The sequence below is a fragment of the Pseudophryne corroboree genome, chromosome 11 (assembly GCF_028390025.1).
Source record: "Pseudophryne corroboree isolate aPseCor3 chromosome 11, aPseCor3.hap2, whole genome shotgun sequence".
NCBI classification, from domain to species: Eukaryota; Metazoa; Chordata; class Amphibia; order Anura; family Myobatrachidae; genus Pseudophryne; species Pseudophryne corroboree.
The window spans coordinates 11,081,721-11,096,461 of NC_086454.1; positions in this window are offsets into that span (position 1 = coordinate 11,081,721).

Here is a 14,741-nt window from a genome sequence, read left to right on the forward strand (position 1 = left end):
CCCCCTTATTTCACAAAATGTAATAGAAGGAATCTGGAAGCTCCTTGGCCATATAAAAAGCACAAGGCAAGATGTCTAGTACTATATATAATACAGAACTCCTCGGGGACTTGTAATAGCCTGATAATTTAGGGTAGTAGGCACGTTATTCTATGTATAAAAGTGACAGGCTGCATTAGGCAGTCACAGACAAGATGTGAAGACATTACAGAATCAGTTTGTATTAATGTCAGCTCCTGCGTTAGAGCAAACATCTAGCGCACGCCATGATGATAACTACACAGGTGATAGGCGTTTGTGTTACATCTGTCGTTTGTTATAGATCAGGAGAGAGAAACAGTCTGTGACATGACAGCTCACTGTTTATTATGGCACCATGCTGACATGAATTAATTAAAAGCTTTAATGATACATGTATACACACCCGTGGCTTGTACCCATACAGCTTTAATACAGTGGATATGAAGTGTTGCATCATGGGAAAGCTTAGAGATCAATGCATCTCAATGTCTGCGCAACTGCTCATTAAAATTAAGGTATGTTAATTAGACAACTTTAAGATGACATTAAGGAAAATAACAATTTACATTGCTTCCCATAATACGACTCGGGTGTTTGGAATGTATTTCATATAGGGGGGGATTTGACAGCGCAATGTTCCAGTATCAGGCAGCTCATGGCATTATTCTGTTCTATATGGGGACATATGGGTTGGGATGTGATGACTTCCAAGTTGGCTGGAGGTACAGGTTCCCAGCTGAACTCTGGGGGTCATTCAGACATGATCGCTCTCTAGCATTTTTTGCAGCGCTGCGATCAGGTCAGAACTGCGCAGGCATATGCACCGCAATGCGCAGGCGCATCGCACGGGTACAAAGCGGATCGTTGCTGAGCAATGGGTTTTACGAAGAATCCATTCGCACAGCGGATCACAAGGAGATTGACAGGAAGAGGGCGTTTGTGGGTGCCAACTGACCGTTTTCTGGGAGTCGTTGGAAAAACGCAGGCGGGACCAAGCGTTTGCAGGAATGGTGTCTGACGTCAATTCCGGCCCCGGACAGGCTGAAGTGATCGCAGCGGCTGAGTAAGTCCTGGGCTTAAAAATAGCTTTCCTGCATGCTTCCATTTCCTCACCAACATCAGGACGCTGCACATCATTTGCAACCCTGCTCTAACCAGTTGTAACTAGTGATGAGCGGGTTCGGTTCATCGGAATCTGAACCCCCCCGAACTTCAACCTTTTTACACGGGTCCGAGGCAGACTCGGATCCTCCCGCCTTGCTCGGTTAACCCGAGCGCGACCGAACATCATCCTCCCGCGGTCGGATTCTCGCGAGATTCGTATTCTATATAAGGAGCCGCGCGTCACCGCCATTTTTCACTCGTGCATTGGAAATGATAGTGAGAGGACGTGGCTGGCGTCCTCTCAGTTTTGTTCAGGGGGCTGCAAATATCTGTGCTCACTGCTATTGTGGGGACTGGGGACCACCAGTATATTATATAGGAGGAGTACAGTGCAGAGTTTTGCTGACCAGTGACCACCAGTATTATACGTTCTCTGCCTGAAAAACGCTCCATATCTGTGCTCAGTGTGCTGCATATATCTGTGCTCACACTGCTTTATTGTGGGGACTGGGGACCACCAGTATATTATATAGGAGGAGTACAGTGCAGAGTTTTGCTGACCAGTGACCACCAGTATTATACTTTTTCTGCCTGAAAAACGCTCCATATCTGTGCTGCATTGTAGTATATAGTAGGAGTACAGTGCAGAATTTTGCTGACCACCAGTATATAATATATAGCAGTACGGTACAGTAGGCCACTGCTCTACCTACCTCTGTGTCGTCAAGTATACTATCCATCCATACCTGTGGTGCATTTCAGTTTTGCAGTTTGCTGACCACCAGTATATAATATATAGCAGTACGGTACAGTAGGCCACTGCTCTACCTACCTCTGTGTCGTCAAGTATACTATCCATCCATACCTGTGATACATTTCAGTTGTGCGCAGTATATATAGTAGTAGGCCATTGCTATTGATACTGGCATATAATTCCACACATTATAAAATGGAGAACAAAAATGTGGAGGCTAAAATAGGGAAAGATCAAGATCCACTTTCACCTCGTGCTGAAGCTGCTGCCACTAGTCATGGGCGAGACGATGAAATGCCATCAACGTCGTCTGCCAAGGCCGATGCCCAATGTCATAGTAGAGAGCATGTAAAATCCAAAAAACAAAAGTTCAGTAAAATGACCCAAATATCTAAATTAAAAGCGTCTGAGGAGAATCGTAAACTTGCCAATATGCCATTTACGACACAGAGTGGCAAGAAACGGCTGAGGCCCTGGCCTATGTCCATGGCTAGTGGTTCAGCTTCACATGAGGATGGAAGCACTCATCCTCCCGCTAGAAAAATGAAAAGACTTAAGCTGGTAAAAGCACAGCAAAGAACTGTGTGTTCTTCTAAATCACAAATCCCCAAGGAGAGTCCAATTGTGTCGGCTGCGATGCCTGACCTTCCCAACACTGGACGGGAAGAGGTGGCACCTTCCACCATTTGCACGCCCCCTGCAAGTGCTGGAAGGAGCACCCGCAGTCCAGAAACTGATAGTCAAATTGAAGATGTCACTGTTGAAGTACACCAGGATGAGGATATGGGTGTTGCTGGCGCTGAGGAGGAAATTGACAAGGAGGATTCTGATGGTGAGGTGGTTTGTTTAAGTCAGGCACCCGGGGAGACACCTGTTGGCCGTGGGACAAATATGGCCATTGACATGCCTGGTCAAATTACAAAAAAAATCACCTCTTCGGTGTGGAATTATTTTAACACAAATGCGGACAACAGGTGTCAAGCCGTGTGTTGCCTTTGTCAAGCTGTAATAAGTAGGGGTAAGGACGTTAACCACCTCGGAACATCCTCCCTTATACGTCACCTGGACCGCATTCATCAGAAGTCAGTGACAAGTTCAAAAACTATGGATGACAGCGGAAGCAGTCCACTGACCACTAAATCCCTTACTCTTGTAACCAAGCTCCTGCAAACCACACCACCAACTCCCTCAGTGTCAATTTCCTCCTTACACAGGAAAGCCAATAGTCCTGCAGGCCATGTCACTGGCAAGTCTGACGATTCCTCTCCTGCCTGGGATTCCTCCGATGCATCCTTGAGTGTAATGCCTACTGCTGCTGGCGCTGCTGTTGTTGCTGCTGGGAGTCGATCGTCATCCAAGAGGGGAAGTCGGAAGACCACTTGTACTACTTCCAGTAAGCAATTGACTGTCCAACAGTACTTTGCGAGGAAGATGAAATATCACAGCAGTCATCCTGCTGCAAAGCGGATAACTCAGGCCTTGGCAGCCTGGGTGGTGAGAAACGTGTTTCCGTTATCCACCGTTAATTCACAGGCAACTACAGACTTGATTGAGGTACTGTGTCCCCGGTACCAAATACCATCTAGGTTCCATTTCTCTAGGCAGGCGATACCGTAAATGTACACAGACGTCAGAAAAAGAGTCACCAGTGTCCTAAAAAATGCAGTTGTACCCAATGTCCACTTAACCACGGACATGTGGACAAGTGGAGCAGGGCAGACTCAGGACTATATGACTGTGACGGCCCACTGGGTAGATGTATTGCCTCCCGCAGCAAGAACAGCAGCGGCGGCACCAGTAGCAGCATCTCGCAAACGCCAACTCGTTCCTATGCAGGCTACGCTTTGTATCACCGCTTTCCATAAGAGGCACACAGCTGACAACCTCTTACGGAAACTGAGGAATATCATCGCAGAATGGCTTACCCCAATTGGACTCTCCTGGGGATTTGTGACATCGGACAACGCCAGCAATATTGTGCGTGCATTACATCTGGGCAAATTCCAGCACGTCCCATGTTTTGCACATACATTGAATTTGGTGGTGCAGAATTATTTAAAAAACGACAGGGGCGTGCAAGAGATGCTGTCGGTTGCCCGAAGAATTGCGGGCCACTTTCGGCATTCAGCCACTGCGTGCCGAAGACTGGAGCAACAGCAAACAGTCCTGAACCTGCCCTGCCATCATCTGAAGCAAGAGGTGGTAACGAGGTGGAATTCAACCCTCTATATGCTTCAGAGGATGGAGGAGCAGCAAAAGACCATTCAAGCCTATACATCTCCCTACGATATAGGCAAAGGAGGGGGAATGCACCTGACTCAAGCGCAGTGGAGAATGATTTCAACGTTGTGCAAGGTTCTGCAACCCTTTGAACTTGCCACACGTGAAGTCAGTTCAGACACTGCCAACCTGAGTCAGGTCATTCCCCTCATCAGGCTTTTGCAGAAGAAGCTGGAGACATTGAAGGAGGAGCTAAAACAGAGCGATTCCGCTAGGCATGGGGGACTTGTGGATGGAGCCCTTAATTCGCTTAACCAGGATTCACGGGTGGTCAATCTGTTGAAATCAGAGCACCTCATTATGGCCACCGTGCTCGATCCTAGATTTAAAACCTACGTTGTATCTCTCTTTCCGAGTCACAAGTCTGCAGAGGTTCAAAGACCTGCTGGTGAGAAAATTGTCAAGTCAAGCGGAACGTGACCCGTCAACAGCTCCTCCTTCACATTCTCCCGCAACTGGGGCTGCGAGGAAAAGGATAAGAATTCCGAGCCCACCCGCTGGCGGTGATGCAGGGCAGTCTGGAGCGAGTGCTGACATCTGGTCCGGACTGAAGGACCTGCCAACGATTACTGACATGTCGTCTACTGTCACTGCATATGATTCTGTCACCATTGAAAGAATAGTGGAGGATTATATGAGTGACCGCATCCAAGTAGGCACGTCAGACAGTCCGTACGTATACTGGCAGGAAAAAGAGGCAATTTGGAGGCCCTTGCAGAAACTGGCTTTATTTTACCTAAGTTGCCCCCCTCCAGTGTGTACTCCGAAAGAGTGTTTAGTGCAGCCGCTCACCTTGTCAGCAATCGGCGTACGAGGTTACTTCCAGAAAATGTGGAGAAGATGATGTTCATCAAAATGAATTATAATCAATTCCTCCGTGGAGACATTCACCAGCAATTGCCTCCAGAAAGTACACAGGGACCTGAGATGGTGGATTCCAGTGGGGACGAATTAATAATCTGTGAGGAGGGGGATGTACACAGTGAAAGGGGTGAGGAATCGGAGGATGAGGAGGAGGTGGACATCTTGCCTCTGTAGAGCCAGTTTGTGCAAGGAGAGATTGATTGCTTCTTTTTTGGTGGGGGCCCAAACCATCATTTCAGTCAGTCGTGTGGCAGACCCTATGGCTGAAATGATGGGTTTGTTAAAGTGTGCATGTCCTGTTTATACAACTTAAGGGTGGGAGGGAGGGCCCAAGGACAATTCCATCTTGCACCTCTTTTTTCTTTCATTTTTCTTTGCATCATGTGCTGTTTGGGGACCATTTTTTTGAAGTGCCATCCTGTCTGACACTGCAGTGCCACCCCTAGATGGGCCAGGTGTTTGTGTCGGCCAATTGGGTCGCTTAGCTTAGTCACACAGCTACCTCATTGCGCCTCTTTTTTTGTTTGCATCATGTGCTGTTTGGGGACAATTTTTTTAATCTGCCATCCTGTCTGACACTGCAGTGCCACTCCTAGATGGGCCAGGTGTTTGTGTCGGCCACTTGGGTCGCTTAGCTTAGTCACACAGCTACTTCATTGCGCCTCTTTTTTTCTTTGCATCATGTGCTGTTTGGGGACAATTTTTTTAATCTGCCATCCTGTCTGACACTGCAGTGCCACTCCTAGATGGGCCAGGTGTTTGTGTCAGCCACTTGGGTCGCTTAGCTTAGTCACACAGCTACCTCATTGCGCCTCTTTTTTTCTTTGCATCATGTGCTGTTTGGGGACAATTTTTTTAATCTGCCATCCTGTCTGTCACTGCAGTGCCACTCCTAGATGGGCCAGGTGTTTGTGTCGGCCACTTGGGTCGCTTAGCTTAGTCACACAGCTACCTCATTGTGCCTCTTTTTATCTTTGCATCATGTGCTGTTTGGGGACAATTTTTTTAATCTGCCATCCTGTCTGACACTGCAGTGCCACTCCTAGATGGGCCAGGTGTTTGTGTCGGCGACTTGGGTCGCTTAGCTTAGTCACACAGTTACCTCATTGCACCTCTTTCTTTCTTTGCATCATGTGCTGTTTGGGGGCTATTTTTTAAATCTGCCATCCTGTCTGACACTGCAGTGCCACTCCTAGATGGGCCAGGTGTTTGTGTCGGCCACTTGGGTCGCTTAGCTTAGTCATCCAGCGACCTTGGTGCAAATTTTAGGACTAAAAATAATATTGTGAGGTGTGAGGTGTTCAGAATAGACTGGAAATGTGTGGAAATTATGGTTATTGAGGTTAATAATACTGTGGGATCGAAATGACCCCCAAATTATATGATTTAAGCTATTTTTGAGGGTTTTTTGTAAAAAATACTCGAATCCAAAACACACCCGAATCCGACAAAAAATTTTCAGGGAGGTTTTGCCAAAACGCGTCCGAATCCAAAACACGGCAGCGGAACTGAATCCAAAACCAAAACACAAAACCCGAAAAATGTCCCGTGCACATCACTAATTATATTATAAATCAATTATTTTGACCATTACAATAAGGAGTGCGCCCAAACCAGAGTCTTCTTTCTCTTGTTCTTTGTCCTACGTTGCTTTCTGACTCTGGGCGCACTGCCAAGAGGATACATTTATGAAATTTAACTTTCAACTGAAATTGTCCAATATTGGTTTTTTGAATATTATTTTAAATGAATCAACCAAAGCCGCTGCAAGATCACCACCTTTCCTACAGAAAATCAAACCAGTCACAGATTCATGACCCTGATAACTGACGGTGGTGGATTTATTCTTGAAAACAACATATGGAATAGAGCACCAATTGACTGTTGCCTAAATTCCTGAGAAAAATGGTGTCAGTGAACGAGCAAACCATACACTGGTGGAAAAAGCACAGTGTTCGCTGGAGGGTTCAGGCCTAGACCAACAATTGTGGGTGGAAGCCATGTCCATAGCAGTTTATCACAAAACTATTCAACCACAGCTCTAAGGGCCAGATGTACCAGAGGTGGTAGAGGCTAAGACTGTAGAGCAATTTAAACATGCTTGGGACAGGCATATGAATATCCTTACAAAGAATTAAGGTTCAAAAAGGGTTGAGATTACCTAAAGAGTAAAAAAAAGGGGCAGACTAGATGGGCCAAGTGGTTCTTATCTGCCGTCAAATTCTATGTTTCTAAGTTTCTATGTTTCTATGTGACTAAGCCTTAAAAAGTGATAAAATGGAAAGTGATATATACAGATGGAGCCCTGCTCATCTATCCCTTTAAAAGGATTAATTGAGCCAGGGCAGTCGGACTTAATCCCCTGCTGTATTGTTATCTCTGTATTGTATTGCAGCTGAGAACAATAGATGAAAGGCTTATGCTAATAAGCCTTGGTGCACCTAGGTGCAGCAGAGAAGCCTAGATGAGCGACGCTCCATCTGTAGCACTGTGATAAACTACCAGCCAATCAGCTCCTAACTGTCATTTTTCAAACAGCCTGTGACATGGCAGGTAGGAGCTGATTGGCTGGTACTTTATCACTCTCCACCTTTTCACTTTTCAAGGCTTGGTACATCTCCCTCTAAATAACATAACCCCTATTGAAGCACAGTCAAAGAGAAGACCAAATGTAAAGCATCTCATAACTTTTGGAAGTACTGCCTACATGTATTGGCATTTCTATAACGGGTGCAATGTTTGCGGTGCACACGGGCCACCCAAACATGCACCCATGTTTTATTATTTACCCTCCTGGAGACCCATGTTGGAACTCCAGCCGGCAAAATAGCTGCTATGGATGCATAGTGGGAATTTAGTCTCCAGGACATGGCGGGTGCCATGTTTCTGGAGATCTGCGCATGCATAGTATACTCTGGCACAGTGCCAGAGTCTACAGTACCAGGAAGAAGAGGGAGAACATCCAGAGTCTGCACACAGGCCCCGTACTCCATAAAAATGCCTCTGCCTACATGCAAATACCAAAAGACAGAAGGTGCCAGCTGGATTCACAATCAGTAAAGGGCATCATGCTTGGCTACTGCCATTAAATCAAAGGCTACAGATTCCAAGTACCAACAAAATTGTTAAGTCCTGAGATGTTATCTTTAAAGAAATAGAATCACGATCCAGAGTATTAAAATATCCTACAAGCCTTTGTGGTGCCTCTCCAGGCTGGTTGTGTGGTCTGCTCTTAGTGTGCCCTCATGCAGCTCACGGGTAGCACTGGGACCTGCATGCAGGCTTTACTCCCGGTGGATGCTGAGGTCTGTCCATGCTGCCACTGCACAGCACTTCCCACAGTGTCACACAGACTCCAGACTCCACTCCCTGCAGCACTCAACTATCTCTCTGCCTTCCCATTGTTCAGGCCTAATTCCTCTATGCTAGAGTTCCCTCCAAAACTCAGGCATGGACGCAGCCATGTTGGAAGCAGTCACTTGTATGTTCTCAGCCACTCTAGTCGCTGTTCTCAGTCAGCTGATCACAGCAGCCAATCACAAGACACTGATACCTATAAAAGGACATTCTTGGCCATATTGCTAGCACAACGTCCCTTCACCAGTGCATGCAGCTCTGTGCTGAGCTCCCTGATACAAAGGCGTCAGTACAGTTCCAGTCCGTTAATCCAGTTCCAGTGTGGATATTCACTATCTCTGTTCCTTCTTTGCTATCTAATACAAGTTTGGTTATATACAGAGGCTCAGTACTTAACACATGCCCAGTTCCAGTCCAGTCACCTATCTCGTTTCAGTTTGGTTACCCAGGGCCGTAACTACGTGTGTGCCAAGTGGGCCTGGCACACAGCGCAGTTGCCCTGAGGGCGCACGGCCAGCGACATGTAATGAGTCAAATTGACTCATTACATGCCGCCTCTGCTGTGTGCGTCGTGCACCGCCGTGCTGTGGAGGGAGAAGAGAGCAGCGCCGGGCAGCGGAGAAGGAAGAGGAGGGAGGGGGACTGGAGCCGCAGCAGCGCTATTTCATTGGTAGTAAGCGCCGCTGCAGCTGTCCCCTCTCCTTCCGTATTGGCTGCCCGGCGCTGCTGTCGATGCTGGGATGTTGTTCCTCCATCCCAGCATCCACAGCAGTGCCGGGCAGTCAATACGGAAGGAGAGGGGACAGCTGTAGAGGCGCTTACTACCAATGAAATAGCGCTGCTGCGGCTCCAGTCCCCCTCCCTCCTCCTTGTCCGATGCCTGCACCGAGGGAGCTGCCAGCACGAGGAGCCTGTCAGCGGGGAGATGGTAAGTATCTCTCTCTCTCCCTCTCTTTCTTTCTCTCTCTCTCAGGGGGACACCGTCTGCTATAATGTGTAAAAAGGGGGATTGGCTGCCGCAATGTCTAAAAAGGGGGACTGGCTGCCGTAATATGTAAAAAGGGTGCCTGGCTGCCGCAATGTGTAAAAAGGGGGACTGGCTGCCGTACTGTGTAAAAAGGGGGCCTGGCTGCCGCAATGTGTAAAAAGGGGGACTGGCTGCCGCAATGTGTAAAAAGGGGGACACCGTCTGCCGTAATATGTAAAAAGGGGGCCTGGCTGCCGCAATGTGTAAAAAGGGGGACTGGCTGCCATAATGTGTAAAAAGGGGGGCGCCGGCTGCTGCAATGTGTATAAAGGGGGACACTGTCTGCCGTAATGTGTAAAAATGGGGACGCTGTCTGCTGTAATGTGTAAAAAGGGGACGCTGTCTGCTGTAATGTGTAAAAAAGGGGAGGCTGTCTGCCGTAATGTGTAAAAAGGGGGACTGTCTGCTGTAATGTGTAAAAAGGGGGACGCTGTCTGCTGTAATGTATAAAAGGGGCTCTACCTGGTGTAGTGGCGCTACTGTGCAGCGTAATTTGAATAATGGAGACTACTGTGCACCGTAGTGTGAATTGCTATTATTTTATGGCCACACCCCTTCCCCACAAAGCCACGCCCCTATATATTTTTTGCGCGCCTGCGAGGCGCACTGCCCCTATCTTACATGGGGGGGGCGCCAATGTCGTTTCTTGCACACAGTGCTAAAATGCCTAGTTACGGCACTGTGGTTACCTATTCAGTTCCAGTCTGGCCTGGTCACCTGTCCAGTTGAAGACCGGTTACCACAGACTTATCAACCGAGTCTCCAGCCAGTATCAGCTTTAGGAGTTACCAACTCCATTCCAGTCATCTATTCAGCTCCAGCCCAGCTCTGATCTGGTCCAATTCCAGCATCCCAACTTCTGCTTGTATCCAGGAAGACTACCTGCTTCCAGCTCGGAGTTCAAGTTTAAGTTTTGCTGTTTAATAAAAAGTTATTTCTTTACATTTATTCACACTTTCAACCACCACTAGAACATCAATGACTCCCCTAATGGATCACTTACCTACAGTTCCTACTGACTCATTACTATTCATTATAAGAGTAGGAGCTGTATAAAGTCTCCGTGCTTCCTCCACACTTCAGCAACTCTAGCTCCAGCCTCTCATGACAACCCAAGCCCAACTAAACCCTCAGGCATAGCAAACAGCATGCAATATAGAATCGGGAAGTTGATATGCAGAACAAGAAGGTGTCACTGGACATACCAGTAGCTGAAGGTGTATCTGAACCAGAGTCTACCAGCAAGGAAGTTCAGCCACAGAATAGGTCTTCTGCAAGATATAATATTAGCAAGCCACCTAAGAGATATTATGAGGAATTTACAAACATTGCATTCATTCAGCCTCAGGACTTCCAGAGGCCAAAGTCAAGATCTGACCGTTGTGAGTGGAAGTTCAAGATTAGAAAAAAAACTTTGTAAGATTTAAAAGTCGCAAGTGTGAAAGATATGAAGCTTTGTGACAGTGTGCAACCCCAAGTTTGTGAGTGAAGAGATTGTTGCTATGTTTCATGTTGTCAGTGAGGGGACTCTAACTGATATGTCAACAAAGAAGACCAGGCCAAAGTCACGGGATGTGTTTATGATTTCTTATGTGTCTAACCCTGTTTCTCTTTCAGATTGCTTTATTTGAATGTTTGTGTAACATGTAGAGAAGGAAGCTGTTGAAAGACTCTATGTTGTTCCTCCAGGGTTGTGTCATTCCCAGTACCAAGATGACCACCAAGCTAAGTACTGTCCATGACAAGTGCCATCTTGTCACTGTGTTTGAGCACAACAATGGGACTCAGGAGACAGCAGTCTTTCTCTTTCAGTGAGAACTACGATTACCTGCTTTCCAAACACTTCCATCATCTTTCACTGTTACCTTGAAGATACAATGGCTGGTGATCTGTATGACACCCCACTCTGGTCCATTCACCTAGTGTTTATAACAATAAGTATGGCTTTACCCATTATTCTTTCACTAAACCTCTCCACTGGTTAAGCAGCTGGACTGTTCATTAGGGGTCATTCTGAGTTGATCGTGCTACGATCATGTTCCCAGACATGTGGGGGGACGCCCAGCACAGGGCTAGCCCGCCCCGCATGTCTGTCCGCCCCCCCCCCCCACCACCACCACAACCACAAGTATCACACAATGGCCATGCTTTTGTACTTGTTGAGTAACTCCCGGCCAGCGCAGCTCCTGCAGCTGACCGGGAGTTGCTCGCCGCTGCCCTTTGTCGTAGCGGCTGTGTGTGATGTCACGCAGCCGCTGCGGCCCGCCCCCCCGCACAGTCCGGCCATGCCTGCGTTGGCCGGACCGCGCCCCCAAAATGGCAGCCAAATGCTGCTGTGCCGCTCCCTACTGCCCAGTGACTGCCTCTGCCTGTCAATCAGGCGGAGGCAATTGCTAGGGAATGATGGCCTTCGGCCGTCAGGCATGCGCCGGCGCACTGCGGCACCGGCGCATGTGCAGTTCCGACCCGATCGCTGCGAACAACTGCAGTTAGCAATCGGGTTGGAATGAGCCCCATTGTCTCTGGACATCCGCTGTTGTGTACAGGAACAGTAGCAGCTTTTTCCACGGGCAAGCAGGAATTTTGCCAGGGGCGCCACTGGCCTGAGGGCACTGCCGCCACTGCACCCTCCCACTGGTGCCGTGCGGTGTGCCTGACGTCATCACGCACCGCACAGCATTGTGGGAGTGGCCACAGATGCTAGAGGTCATAATTGGGAGAGACGTCATGATGTCTCTCCCATAGATCCAAGGAGCGGCGGTCGGAGACAGAGGACAGCAGCAGCGGTCTGGAAGCAGGAGCGGGGCTGGTGAGTGTTTTTCTTGTAAGCACCGCTACTATGGGCACAACTACTGAGGGCATAGCTACTGGGGGGCAAAACTACAGGGGCACAGCTACAGGGGGCACAGATATTGAGGGCACAGCTACTGGGGGCAAAACTACTGAGGGCACAGCAACAGGGGGCACATCTACTGAGGGCACAGCTACAGGGGGCACAGCTACTATGGGCACAACTACTGAGGGCATAGCTACTGGGGGGCAAAACTACAGGGGCACAGCTACAGGGGGCACAGATATTGAGGGCACAGCTACTGGGGGCAAAACTACTGAGGGCACAGCAACAGGGGGCACATCTACTGAGGGCACAGCTACAGGGGGCACAGCTACTGAGGGCACAGCTACAGGGGGCACAACTACAGAGGGCACAGCTACAGGAGCCACAACTACTGAGGGCACAGCAACAGGGGGCACATCTACTGAGGGCACAGCAACAGGGGGCACATCTACTGAGGGCACAGCAACAGGGGGCACATCTACTGAGGGCACAGCTACAGGGGGCACAACTACTGAGGGCACAGCTACAGGGGGCACAGCTACTGGGGGCAAAACTACAGGGGCACAGCTACAGGGGGCACAGCTACTGAGGGCACATCTACTGGGGGCAAAACTATTGGGGGCACAGCTGCAGGGGGCACAGATACTGAGGGCATGGCTACTGGGAACAAAACTACGGGGGCACAGCTGCAGGGGGCACAGCTACTGAGGGCACATCTACTGGGGGCAAAACTATTGGGGGCACAGCTGCAGGGGGCACAGATACTGAGGGCATGGCTACTGGGAACAAAACTACGGGGGCACAGCTGCAGGGGGCACAGCTACTGAGGGCACAGCTACTGGGGGCAAAACTACTGGGGGCAAAACTACAGGGGCACAGCTACAGGGGGCAAAACTACTGGGGGCACAGCTACAGAGGTAAAAACTACAGGGGCACAGCTACAGGGGGCACAGCTACAGGGGGCACAACTACAGAGGGCACAGCTACAGGGGGCACAGCTACAGGGGGCACAGCTACAGGAGCCACAACTACTGAGGGCACAGCTACAGGGGGCACAGCTACAGGGGGCACAACTACAGAGGGCACAGCTACAGGGGGCACAGCTACAGGGGGCACAGCTACAGGAGCCACAACTACTGAGGGCACAGCTACAGGGGGCACAGCTACAGGGGGCACAACTACAGAGGGCACAGCTACAGGGGGCACAGCTACAGGGGGCACAGCTACAGGAGCCACAACTACTGAGGGCACAGCTACAGGGGGCACAACTACAGGGGGCACATCTACTGAGGGCACATCTACTGGGGGCAAAACTACAGGGGGCACAACTACAGAGGGCACAACTACAGGGGGCACAGCTACGGGGGGCACAACTACAGAGGGCACAGCTACAGGGGGCACAGCTACGGGGGGCACAACTACAGAGGGCACAGCTACAGGGGGCACAGCTACAGGGGGCACAGATATTGAGGGCACAGCTACAGGGGGCACAACTACTGAGGGCACAGCAACAGGGGGCACATCTACAGAGGGCACAGCTACAGGGGGCACAACTACAGGAGCCACAACTACTGAGGGCACAGCTACAGGGGGCACAACTACTGAGGGCACAGCTACAGGGGGCACAGCTACAGGAGCCACAACTACTGAGGGCACAGCTACAGGGGGCACAGCTACAGGAGCCACAACTACTGAGGGCACAGCTACAGGGGGCACAGCTACTGAGGGCACATCTACTGGGGGCAAAACTACTGGGGGCACAGCTGCAGGGGGCACAGATACTGAGGGCATGGCTACTGGGAACAAAACTACGGGGGCACAGCTACAGGGGGCACAGCTACTGAGGGCACAGCTACTGGGGGCAAAACTACAGGGGGCACAACTACAGAGGGCACAGCTACAGGGGGCACAGCTACAGGAGCCACAACTACTGAGGGCACAGCTACAGGGGGCACAACTACAGGGGGCACAGCTACAGGGGGCACAGCTACTGAGGGCACATCTACTGGGGGCAAAACTACTGGGGGCACAGCTGCAGGGGGCACAGATACTGAGGGCATGGCTACTGGGAACAAAACTACGGGGGCACAGCTACAGGGGGCACAGCTACTGAGGGCACAGCTACTGGGGGCAAAACTACAGGGGGCACAACTACAGAGGGCACAGCTACAGGAGCCACAACTACTGAGGGCACAGCTACAGGGGGCACAACTACAGGGGGCACAGCTACAGGGGGCACAGCTACTGAGGGCACATCTACTGGGGGCAAAACTACTGGGGGCACAGCTGCAGGGGGCACAGATACTGAGGGCATGGCTACTGGGAACAAAACTACGGGGGCACAGCTACAGGGGGCACAGCTACTGAGGGCACAGCTACTGGGGGCAAAACTACAGGGGGCACAACTACTGGGGGCACAGCTACAGGGGGAAAAACTACTGGGGGCAAAACTACAGGGGCACAGCTACAGGGGGCAAAACTACTGGGGGCACAGCTAC